The sequence below is a fragment of the Dipodomys ordii genome, unplaced genomic scaffold (genome assembly GCF_000151885.1).
Source record: "Dipodomys ordii isolate 6190 unplaced genomic scaffold, Dord_2.0 Scaffold26, whole genome shotgun sequence".
Lineage (NCBI taxonomy): Eukaryota > Metazoa > Chordata > Mammalia > Rodentia > Heteromyidae > Dipodomys > Dipodomys ordii.
Window position 1 is genome coordinate 14,003,918 of NW_012267242.1, and position 12,856 is coordinate 14,016,773.

Here is a 12,856-nt window from a genome sequence, read left to right on the forward strand (position 1 = left end):
AAAGCCTCTTCAACAATCAAAAGGAAAGAGGAAGGATTATTTAAAGTTATTAAGAATCATTTATACAATATACATAAATTATATACTATTAATGTTATAGTATGTATATGTGTGTTAAAAGTAATTAACAGAGCTAATTTCCTATGCAATATTGTTCTAGAAAATCTATATTAAGGAATTTCTCCACTCAAGGAAGAGGCTTATTAGCTCAAGTAATAGAGAGGCAGCTTATGAGCAAACCAAATAGGTGCAAGTTAAGAGTCTCACTGACTTTCCTGCCTAGGCTGGCTTCAAACCACAATCTTCAGATTTTTGCCTCCTGCATAGCTAGAATTACACTGGCACCTAGCTCTTGCTTGGCTTTTTTCTGCTCATGGCTGGTGTTCTATCATATGAGCTATTCCTCCAGCCAGCTTCTTTGCTAACTAGAGATGGAGTTGTGTGGACTTTTCTGCCTGAGCTGGCTTCAAACTCTGATCTTCAAATCTCAGCCTCCTGAGAAGCTAAGATTACAAGCATAAGCCATATACAACCAGCAAGTGAAAATCTAAATTTATATTTGAATTTTAAGACTTCAAATCCAAGGCTGTCTTCCTGGTAGAAAATAGCAATGAGTACCTAGAAAGTTTCTGAGTAACAGAAACATAGGTTCAAATGATTACACACACACATACACACACTTATTTGTCAGTCGTGGGGCTTGAACTCTGGGCCTGGGTGTTGTCCCTCAGCTCTTCTGCTAGTGCAGTGGTAGGCTAGCACTCTACCACTTGAGCTACAGCGCCACTTCTGGTTTTTTGTTTTTTTGTTTTCTGGTGGTTTACTGAAGAGTCTCAGGGATTTTCCTGTCTGGGCTGGATTTGACCCATGACCTCAGATCTCAGCCTCCAGAGTAGCTAGGATTACAGGCATGAGCCACTGACACCCTTGTTCCCTAAGACTCTTATCTCCAATAAACCACTCAGAAAACCAGAAGAGGCACTCTAGCTGAAGTGGTAGAGTGTTCACCTTGAGCTGAAGAGCCCCGGGAAAGAGCCCAGGCCCAGAGTTCAAGCCCCATGTCTGATCCCCACCCCCCCCCAAAAAAAATCCTCTCCTAGTCAGGCACCAGTGGCTCACACCTGTAACCCTACTCGGGAGGCTAAGATCTGAGGATCATGGTTTGAAACCAGCCTGGGCAGGAAAGTCCATGAGACTCTTACCTCCAATAAACGACTGAGAAAAAGCTAGAAGTGGCACTGTGGCTTAAGTGGTGAAGAGTTAACCTTGAGTGCAGAGAGGCTCAGGGACAAGAGCATGGGCCTTGAGTTCAAGCTCCAGGACTGGCAAAAAAAAAAAATCTTCTACAAGTTAGACACTGGTGGTTCCTATCTCCTATAATCCTAGCAACTAAGGAGGTTGAGGATCTAAGGAGTGTGGTTTGAAGCCAGATCAGGCAGGAAAATCCATGAGACTCTCATCTCCAATCAAACACTAAAAAGCTGCAAGTGGCAGTGTTTCTTAAGTGGTAGAGCACTAGCCTTGAGTAAAAAAGCTAAGGGACAACACCTAGGTCCTGTGTTCAAGCCCCATGACCAGCACACACACAAAATTTTTCCTTTCCACAAAGTTTTGCTAAATGAATATTTTATATTGTTTTTGTACCTGTTTGCCAATCCTGGAGCTTGAACTCAGGGCCTGCGTATTGTCCCTGAGCTCTTTTGCTCAAGGTTAGCGCTCTACCACTTGAGTCACAGTTCTATTTATAATGTGTTTGAGAGTTAATTGCAGATCAGAGTCTCCCAGACTTGCCTGCCTGGGCTGGCTTAGAACTTCTATCCTCAGATCTCAGCCTCTTGAGTAGCTAGGGTTACAGGTGTAAACCACTAGCACCCAGCTGCCATTATTCTTAAAATTAAAAGGAATGTGCATGCGTGTGTGCTCGCAAACACACACACATACCCTGGACTATGAAATAGAAGGGAGGTTAATAAGACACTGAGTTTTCTGGTCACTATTCTAAACTGCCCTCATCTCAACAGGACAGTTTAAACATGTGGCTGACAAGGGAATCCCATTTTCCTACTAATGTTCATATTCTGGGATAGCAGTTGATAGTAATGTCTAGGACATTATTGTCTCAGTTTGGGGTGTTACTATTCGTAGGCTCTAAACTACAAAAGAAATTCCTGGTTTCTGACAAACCTTAGATCATCTTGGTATTCCAATAAGTATTTGAATGGTGTCTATCACTGAACTCCCAAGGAGGTGGGAACTACAGAAATGTGTTGAGGCTGCAAGAGATTCAGCCACTGCCAAGAATAACATCTGAAAATGGTTCAATGATTCTAAGAGAAGAGTCCTTCAGCTCTGAATTAAGGACCAGGGGAACTGGCAAAATGAAATATTACTGATGAAATTTAACTTCAATTTTCTTTTTTCTTTTTTTGCTCATGAACTCTGGGCTTGGTCACTGTCCCTTAGCTCTTCAGCTAAGGTTAGCATTCTACCATTTATTTGAGCCACAGCGCCAATTCCAGCTTTTTCTGCTTATGTAGTGCTGAGGAATTGAATCCAGGACCTCATGCATGCAAGGCAAGCACTCTACCACTGAGAAGCTTTCCCAGTCCTTAACTTCAATTTTCTGTGGCAACAATTAACAGATGGTTTTCTGGGTGCTGGGGATGGGATGCAGAACTTTATACATCTTTGTAAGACTACTGAGCTACATCCCTAAACGTCATATAAGCCGCTTCTTCTTCCCTAGTACTGGGATTACAGCCATTTAACAACACATTCAGCCTTGAGAGTATTCTTTGTTTTCTTCCAACCATAACATCTTTCAAAACTGTTATCACACCAGGTACTGGTGGCTCACATTTGTAATCTTAGCTACTTAGAAGAATGAGATCTGAGGACTGCAGTTCCAAGCTAGCCCAGGGAAGGAATGTCCGTCCGATTAATCATCAAAAAGCTGAAAGGGGCGGGGGAGGGCTGGGAAGGTGGCTCAGTGGTAGAGTGCTTGCTTTGCATGCATGAGGCTCTGGGTTCGATTCCTCAGCACCACATAAGCAAAAAGAAAAAAAAGCCGCAAGTGGTGCTGTGGCTCAAGTGGTAGAGCGCTAGCCTTGAGCTGAAGAGCTGAGGGACAGCGCCCAGGTCAAGAGTTCAGGCCCCACGACCGGACCCCACCCAAAAAAAAGCTGAAAGCAGAGCTGTGGCTTAAATTGTTAAGAGCCAGCCTTGATCAAAAAAGCCAAAGGACTACACTCAGGCCCTGAGTTCAAGCCCCAATATGGGCACAAAAAATAAGCAAAACTACTATTATAACTCAAGTATCAACACTGATACAATGTTTTACTTATAATCATCTGCACTTAATTTTCTTTTCTTTTTTAGTCAAAACTGAGGTTTGAACTCAGGACTTCACACTTGTTAGGCAAGATCTCTACCACTTGAGCCATACCTTCTGCCCTGTATTTAGTTGTATACAATTTTATCACATTAGTCAAAGTGGATCAAAGGCCTCAATGTCAGACATGAAACTTTGAAACTACGAGAGAGTAGGAGAAACATTAGAGCTTATAGGTATAAGTATATAGGTATAAGCTTATATAGGTATAAGGGCACAACAGATAAGAGAGAGGCTTGACAAGTGGGACAACATTAAAAAAAAAAAAAGAAGTTTCTGCACAGCTAAGGATAGTTACTAAACTAGAAAGAAAACCAACAAACTGGGAAATGATCTTTACCATCAATATATCAGACAAAGGTCTAATATCCAATATATACAAAGAGCTTAAGAAACTAATCCCTCTCAAACCTAATAAACCAATCACTAAATGGGCTAGGGAACTAATGAAAGACTTCTCAGGAGGAAAAGTTAAGAATGGTAAAGAAACACATGAGTAAATGCTTATCATCCCTGGCCATAAGGAAATGTAAATCAAAACAACTCTGAGATTCCATCTCACTCCAGGAAGATTGGCTAACATTGTGAATTTGAACAACAAATACTGGCAGGGATGTGGGGATAAAGGAATCCTACTGTACTGCTGGTGGGAATGTAAACTAGTACAACCACTCTGGACAGCAGTCTGGAGGCTCCTCAAAAAACTAAATAAAGACCTTCCCTACAGCCCAGCCCCACCACTCCTGGGCATCTACCCTGAACATCATGAGGCGGGGCATGTTAAGAGCACCTGCACTGCCACACTATTCACAACAGCCCAGATGCCCCATGCTGGATGAACAGATCCAAAAAATGTGGTACCTATAACACAATGCTTTTTTTTTTTTTTTGACCAGTCCTGGTGCTTGAATTCAGGGTCTGGGCAATGTCTCTGAGTTTCTTTTGCTCAAGGCTGGTACTCTACCACTTGAGCCACAGTGCCACTTCTGGCCTTTTCTGTGAATGTGGTACTGACGAATCAAACCCGGGGCTTCATGCATGCTAGGCAGCATGCTACCACTAAGCCACATTCCTAGCCTACACAATGGAATTTTACATAGCCATTAGAAAAAATAATGTCATTTGCAGGGAAATGGATGGAACTAAAACAAATAATGTTAAGTAAGGTAAGGCAAGATCAGAAAGACAAAACGGGCACATGTTCTCTCTGACATGAGGAAAATAGATCTAAAATGCACTGGGATATAATAACTTATACAGGATTCTAGATACTCATACCCAGTGAAACCAAAAGAGGTTATCTTAGAAGAAAAACACAAAAGCACAAGGCCTAAATGCCAATTCATATTTATATAAAATAATAGACATATCCAAACAAACTCCAAGATATGGAAATAAAAAAATTTTTGTTTTCAGTTTTTGATGATTCTGTCTTCTTTACCTTATTTTATGGTATATTCACATATGTATCTTTGGAAAGGTGAGCGGGAGCACACAGAAAAAAACAGTGAAAAAAGTGCAGCAATGGAGCTCACTAGACATTGATGAAAGTAAACTATACAACTTGTGGGTAGAGACATGATGACATTGGGAGAGAATGAGGAAACAGAAGACACGGTACAAAAGGAAATGTACTCATTACCTGATTCATGTAACTGTAATCCCTCTGTATATCACCTATATAATAACAATAAATTAATTTTTTTTTTGGTCAGTTGTGGGGCTTGAACTCTGGGCCTGGGTGCTGTCCCTTAGCTCTTCAGATCAAGTGGAGCCATCTACCACTGGAGCCACAGTGCCACTTCTGGCTTTTTCTGTTTTTTTTTTTTTTTTTTTTTGGGTCCGGTCGTGGGGCCTGAACTCTGGGCCTCAGCACTGTCCCTCAGCTCTTCAGCTCAAGGCTAGCGCTCTACCACTTGAGCCACAGCGCCACTTCCGGCTTTTTTCTTTTTGCTTATGTGGTGCTGAGGAATCGAACCTAGGGCCTTGAGCATGCAAGGCAAGTGCTCTACCACTGAGCCACCTTCCCAGCCCTCTGGCTTTTTCTGTTTATGTGGTACTGAGGAATCAAACCCAGGGCCTCATGCATGAGCCACCTTCCCAGTCCTAAATTAATTTAAAAAAAAAAAACAATTTTATCACATTGGTAGGGTAATGCATACACTACCACAGTCAAGATACAGAACAACCCAACACTTTACTGAGTATGGTGGCTCAAACCTGTAATCCTAACTACTCAGCAGTCTGAAATTAGGAAAACTGAATTTTCAGGCCAGCTCAGACATAAAGTTCATGACACTCCAACCTGAACCAATAAAACAAAACAAAAAACAGCTGGGCATCAGTGACTCACACCTATAATCTTAGCTATTCAGGAGGCTGAGATATGAGGATTGCGATTCAAACCCAGCAGGAAAATCAGTGAGACTCTTATATTCACAACAGACCAAACCAAACAAAACAACAGGTGCTAGGAAGTACACCTATTATCCCAGATAGGTAGAAAGCATAAGTAGGAAGATCAATATCTAGACCAGCCCAGGAATAAATATAAGATCCTATTTAAAAAAAATGACTAAAGTGTGCTGGGCAGCTGGTATCTCTCAAACTTGTAATCCTAAACTACTCCAGAGATCTGAAGATTGAGGTTCAAAGCCAGTCTAGACAGGAAAATCAGAAAACCAGAAGTGGGCTGTGGCTCAAAGTGGTAGAGTGCTAGCCTTGAGCAAAAGAGCTCAGGGACAGTGCCTAGAGTTCAAGCTCCATCAATGACCAAAACAAAACAAAAACCTGAAGTAAAAAGATCTGGGGGGCTTGTATCTAACAGCAGATTGCCTCCCTAACAAACACAAAGCTCTGAGGTCAGTTCCAACGCTCAAGGATCCTTTATGTTACCCCTTCAGAACCATAACCCCCATTCTACCATCAAATTCCTGCCAGTCTCTAATGTCTGGTGACCAGTAAGTTTGTTTCCATCTCTGAGTTTCTAGATTTTCAAAATTATCATATAGAGAATAATGATGCATACTTACAGCCCTAGTGACTTAGGAGGCTAAGATAGTAGGGTCACTTGATCTCACAAATTTGATATCAGACTGGAAAAAATAGTGAGATCCATATATTAAACAAAAAGTCTTCACTGTCAATTCTCCCCCAGTCTCAGCCTCCATATGCTAGAATTACATGCATACACCGCCATGCCTGGGTCCGGTCTTGGGGCCTGAACTCTGGGCCTGGAGGTGTCCCTCAGCTCTTCAGCTCAAGGCTAGCGCTCTACCACTTGAGCCACAGTGCCACTTCCGGCTTTTTTTCTTTTTGCTTTATGTGGTATTGAGGAATCGAACCCAGGGCCTCATGCATGCAAGGCAAGCGCTCTACCACTGAGCCACCTTCCCAGCCCTATACTACTTTTTGTTGTTGTTGTTGGTCATGGGGCTTGAACTCTGGGCCTGGGCACGGTCACTGAGCTCTTCAGCTCAAGGTAAGTGCTCTACCACTTGAGCCATAGTGTCATTTCCAGTTAATTGGAGATAAGAATCTCCCAGACTTTCCTGCCCAGGCTGGCTTCAAACCATGATCCTCAGATCTCAGCTCCTGAGTAGCTAGGATTACAGGTGTGAGTCACCAGCGCCCAGCAGCATTTTATTCTTGAGCCATAGGTCCACTTCTGACTTTCTGGTAGTTAATTGGAAGTAAGAGTCTCATAGACTTTGTTGCCCTGGATAGCTTCAAATTACAATCCTCAGATCTCAGCTTCGTGAGCAGCTATGATTACAGGCTTGAGCTACTGGTGCTTGGTTCTTAAAAAACATTTTAAAATAACAAATCTACTTTTAGTATTTAATTATTTTCCCCAAATAACAATTTAGGTAGAATAGTGGCATTATTTTCCATTTTTACAAATCCAATATCTAGATTCTTTTTTTTTTTTTTTTTTGTCGGTCGTGGGGCTTGAACTCTGGGCCTAAGCGCTGTCCCTCAGCTCTTCAGCTCAAGGCTAGCACTCTACCACTTGAGCTACAATGCCACTTCCGTTTTTCTGGTGGGTATTGGAGATAAGAGTTTTATGGGGGCTGGGAAGGTGGCTCAGTGGTAGAGCGCTTGCCTTGCATGCCTGAGGCCCTGAGTTCAATTCCTCAGCACCACATAAGCAAAAAGAAAAAAGCCAAAAGTGGCACTGTGGCTCGAGTGCTAGCCTTGAGCTGAAGAGCTGAGGGAAAGTGCCCAGGCCCAGAGTTCAGGCCCCACGACCGGAGACCCTCCCCTCCACCCCTCCAAAAAAAAAAGAGTTTCACGGACTTTCTTGCCCGGGCTGGCTTTGAACCGCAATCCTCAGATCTCAGCCTCCTGAATAGCTAGGATTACAGGCGTGAGCCACCAGTGCCTGGCCCAATGTCTAGATTCTTATAGCTACTTCTTCTTCATTGTACTGCTATATGGTTTTTGTTGTTGTTGTTGTTTTCTCAGTCATGGGGCTTGAACTCTGGGCCTGAGCACTGCCCCTGAGCTCTTCAGCTCAAGGCTAGCACCCTATCACCTGACCCACAGCACCCACTTTCCGCCTTTTCTGTTTATGTAGTGCTGAGGAATCGAACCCAGGGCCTCATGCAGGCGAGGCAAACACTCTACTACTGAGCCACCTTCCCAGCCCAAAACAATGGTTAGATGCCATCAAGTAGGTGCCAATGCCTTAATTGTATGCATGTTGTCAGCCCTAAGGGCCTCTTCCATCCTCCTCAAGGGGAGTGCTAACCTTCTCTCCTTCCATACAACACCTATATGTTGTTTTGAAGTACATGAAAAAAATCTGGTCTCAGGTATATACGTACATATGTAGTTTAAAAGGGAAAACACGTTTATAGTTAATGAATTCACTAAAAAAACACAAAATCAACCAAACAAAAAACTTTTGTCAGTGGTTCACATCTGTAATCCTAACTACTCAAAAGGCTGAGATCTGAGGGTAGTGGTTTAAAGCCAGCCTCGGCTGGCTCACCCTATCACTCTCCCTTATTATACTCTTCCCTTATTAAAATAATTTCAACAGCGATGTTCTATTTCAGACTTGTAAATAAACTAGCTGGACCATATTCATCCTCACTCTCTTTATTAGCCCTCACTCCTCCCACTGAAACCACTACTCAACAGAACCCAAGTTCAACATGCACATGCACACACAGACAGATACACACAATAATTTTTCACTTAGAATGCAAAACAGGTTTTATCCCATTCCCACTTATGTTAACATGTAACCATAGTACACCTTTTCCCCCTTAGAAGAAGGCTGTTGTAATATCTAGGCTCTCTCAAACTCCTGGGCTCAAGAAACCCTACTGCTGGGCTGGGAATGTGCTTAGTGGTAGAGTGCTTGCCTAGCCTGCATGAAGCCCTAGATTCTATTCCTCAGTACCACATAAGCAGAAAAAGCCAGAAGTGGCGCTGTGGCTCAAGTGCTAGCTAGCCTTGAGGCACATAGATGCTCAGGGACAGTACCCAGGCTCTGAGTTCAAGCCCTAGGATTGGCAAAGCAATGACAACAACAAAAGAAACCTTATTGCTTCAGCCACCTGAGGAGCTGGGAAGCGATGGTCATGCTACAATGCCTAAGAGTATAATTTTTGAAATTACAAATAGTGTAGATACCTTACGGTTAACTAATCAATATGTCTTATTCAAATCTCACCAGTTTTCTAGTATTTCTTGCAGATCCAAATTGTAATTTATCATCTCACAGTTCATTGAGCTGTCTTGTTTCCTTGGTCTCCTTTAATCCATGATAGTTTCTTAGTCTTTAGCACCTGAACAGGTTTGAAGACTATTGCCTGTCCTTCTGCTCCTTAATCTGGGTCTATTTAAAATTTCCTCATGCTTAGCTTGTGCATTCTTTGCAAAATATTGCAGAACTATTGTGCGCTTCTCAGTGTTATTTTGTCAGGAAATACATAAAATGTAAAAAAAGGGGCGAGGGAGCTTGGTGCCTGTGGCTCCTGCCTGTAATTCTAGCTATTCAGCAGGCTGAGATCTGAGGATAATGGTTCAAAGCCAGCCCTGGCAGGAAAGTCCCTGAGACTCTTATCTCCAATTAACTATCACAAAACCAGAAGTGGTGCCTTGGCTCAAGTGGTAGAGCGCTCCCCTTGAGCTGAAGAGCTCAGGGACAGTGCCCTGGCCCAAAGTTCAAGCACCACAACTGCCCCAAAAAAGGGAGCGGAGTGGGGGGGGGGGGGGGGGGTGGAGCTGGGAATGTGGCTTAGTGGTAGAGTGCTTGCCTGGCATACATGAAGCCCTGGGTTTGATTCCTCAGTACCACTTTAACAGAAAAGGCCAGAAAAGGCGCTGTGGCTCAAGGGATAGAATGCTATCCATGAGCAAAAAAAGCTCAGGGACAGTGCCCAGGCCCTGAGTTCAAGCTCTAGAACTGCTAAAAACAAAACAACAACAAAACCCACAAAAGATACATACATACATACAATAGTATTCTATAAAGCCGGTAGTTTGACAAATACTGTACAAGTAATTTTCCTTTAGACAACCATTGTACTTCAAAAAAATAGAAGAGCTCCTATTTTAACACACAAAATATTAAAAAGCTATGTGCTGGGAGTGCCATGGGGTCTCAGGCTGAGGTGGGCCACTGGCGGGATGGAAGCCACTTTGGAGCAGCATCTGGAGGACACAAAGAAGAATCCGTTCATTGTTGGAGTCTTGTGCACAGATTCACAAGGACTTAATCTGGGCTGCCCAGGGTACTCTGTCAGATGAACAGGCTGGAGTGCTTGCTATCTGTTCTTGTTCAGCAAGCAACCAAGCTAACCTCTGACCCCACTGATATTCCTGTGGTATGTCTAGAATCAGATAATGGGAACATTATGATCCAGAAACATGATGGCATAACAGTGGCAGTGCACAAGATGGCCTCTTGACATCTCATGTCAGTTTTCTAGAAGCCTGTCATAGGAATTCAACTTACCAATGCTAATTAAAACTTGTAAAACTATTAAATTATACTTGTAAAACTACTGACGTTCCAATGGTTGGATCATTCACTTGATGTACATTGGGCACTTTTGTATTTATATGAGTTGCTTTTAAACTAACCTCTCAAAATGTAAGAATTTTTCATGTTCAAGGCCAGTGCTCTACCACTTGAATCACAGCTCCACTTCTGGCTTCTTGGGGGCAGTTAATTGGAAATAAGAATTTCATGGATTTTCCTGCTCAAGCTGGCTTCAGACTACAATCCTCAGATCTTGGCCTCCTAAGTAGCTAGAAGTATAGGCATAAACCACAGGTACCTGGCTAAGAAAGGATCATGTTTTGAAGCATGCTTGTGTCCAAAGATAATGGATGTAGTAAGGAACAAGGGGTTTTCAGCAGGAAGAAATGGATATGACAGAACAAACCAAAATGAGTATTCATGTAATAGCAAGTGATCTAGTTTGATTGGTTAGGCAAGAGGTGAACAACTGGCTTCAGGTCAGTTTGTCTATAGAATTTTCTATATACAATAAATAATCTGTTTGGAGGGGGGGGAAAGCTATGTACTAAGGGTCAAGATTAAATAAAGTTAACTTTTACTATACTATCACAATACTATAAGGGATAATACTGACTCAAAAAGATAAATTTGGGCTGTTCAACCTTCCCAACAAACCCATCCCTACTCAAAGAAAAAAAAGTTAAACTTATCAGGAAGCCATTCTGCTTCTAAAAGTATAACCTCTAAAGCTGGATGCTGGTGGATCACACCTGTAATACTAGCTACTCAAGAGGCTGAGATCTGAAAATACTGGTTCAAAGCCAACCTGGGCAGTAAAGTCCATGAGACTATCCAAATTGACCACTAAAAAACTCAAAGTGGAGCTGTGGCTCAAGTGGTACATGAGCAAAAAACCTTAGGGACAGCATCCATACCCTGAGTTTAGGCCACAGAACCTGCACACACAAAAAGTTAACTTAGCTGGGTGCTGGTGGCTCACGCCTGTACTCCTAGCTACTCAGGAGGCTGAGAACTGAGGATCACAGTTCAAAGGCAGCCCAGGCAGGAAAGTCTGTGAGACTCTTATCTCCAATTGACCACCAGAAAACCGGAAGTGGCACTGTGGCTCAAGTGGTAGAGCACTTGCTGACCAAATAAAAAAAAAGGATACTCAAACCAAGTGTAGTGCTGCACACCTACAACCCATGCTAGGGAAGTGGAGAGAGAAGAATTACAAGACACCAGCAAAAATCTACAATGTTGCAATTTTTTTCTTAAATGTTTTACATTTTTAAAAAAAAGTTATTATTAAGTAGCTATAATTCCACGAGTAAGATTATAAGTGTAATTTTTCTTGTACATCACCCCTTTCTTCACTCTTCCCCATTTTCCCCCACTGTCTGCATCCAGAAGTTACATAGTTCTTATATTTTGGTCAGTCACGGGGGCTTGAACTCAGGGTCTAAGCACCATCTCTGAACTTTTTTACTCAAGCCTAGTGCTCTACTTCTTTAAGTGACAGCTCCACTTCTGATTTTCTGATAGTTAATTAGAGATAAAGCATCTCAATGGGTTTTCCTGCCTGGGCTTGCTTTGAATGGGGATTCTAAGCTCTCAGCCTTCTGAATAACTAGGATCATAGGTAATCAACCAGTATCTGGCCATAGTTCATTTTTTACACAGTATACACTGAATACAATGACTGCATTTGCTCACCTCTTCTCCCTCCATTCCTGTACTCTTACCTCTTACCTCCCCCCGAAAAAAAACATGTTTTTATTTCCTAGTGTTTGTTCTGACAACGTTGTTCTGAGGAATTATGCCTTTGGATTTCTCCCCTAAGTATATCTTCCTTTAATCAGTTTGTGTTCCTCTTAATTTTTTGAGACAGGGTCTCACTATGTAGCCCAAACTGGCCTTGAACTTGAGATCCTCCTGCCTCAGCCTCCTTAGTGATGGGATTTTTAGGCATGTACCTTTGAGATTAGCCTGGACTGCTTATTGAGACCCTGTCTATAAAGCAGCAAACAAATTCTATAAGCTTTAACAAAAAGAAACATAAGGGGCTAGGAAGTTGGCTCAGTGGTAGAGTGCTTGCCTTGTATGCATGAGGCCCTCAGTTAGATTCCTCAGCACCACATAAGCAGAAAAAGCCGGAGGTGGGGCTGAGGCTCAAGTGGTAGAGTGCTAGTCTACGGCTGAAGAGCTGAGGGACAGCACCCATGCCCACAGTTCAGGCCCCACGATCAACAAAAAAAAAGACAGAAAGAAACGTAAGTTTCCAATTGAATTAAGGAACTTCCTCTGGACTGCAACCTGACAAACCCTTATAGGATTCAAACTAGTACAAAAGTATTCTCACACTTAAAACTCCCTAGGCAATCCTTGTCCATCAGAGCCATTATCCCAAATGGTCAAGAGAGGGGCCAAAGTAAATGCACATAAAACTAACTGTATATTCTCTTTATACAGGCTTTTTTTTT